Source organism: Rhipicephalus microplus, unplaced genomic scaffold (assembly GCF_043290135.1).
Source record: "Rhipicephalus microplus isolate Deutch F79 unplaced genomic scaffold, USDA_Rmic scaffold_348, whole genome shotgun sequence".
Lineage (NCBI taxonomy): Eukaryota > Metazoa > Arthropoda > Arachnida > Ixodida > Ixodidae > Rhipicephalus > Rhipicephalus microplus.
Window position 1 is genome coordinate 20,001 of NW_027464915.1, and position 263 is coordinate 20,263.

Here is a 263-nt window from a genome sequence, read left to right on the forward strand (position 1 = left end):
CCATCCCGGGCGCGCAACGGCGGAGACGGGCCTGGCACCCACTCTGGGACAAGCCCCTGTCAGGGGGACTTGCACCGTCGCAAACACCCGAGAACGTCGCCTCCCATACACCACATTTCCCGACCGCCTGCAAGGACGGGGGATTCGGTGCTGGGCTCGGTCCCGTTTCGCTCGCAGCTACTCGGGGAATCCCTGTTGGTTTCTTTTCCTCCGCTTAGTGATATGCTTAAATTCAGCGGGTTGTCTCGCCTGATCTGAGGTCG

General features: G+C 62.0%; 1 non-coding gene across 1 annotated transcript in view; it reads right to left on the minus strand.

Moving 5' to 3' along the window:
• The window catches only part of LOC142793939 (large subunit ribosomal RNA), a 3,958-nt gene extending 3,695 nt beyond the window's left edge, over window positions 1-263 (minus strand). The window contains exon 1 of the ribosomal RNA XR_012891944.1: window positions 1-263. This exon is cut by the window's left edge and continues 3,695 nt beyond it. This is a non-coding gene — a ribosomal RNA (large subunit ribosomal RNA).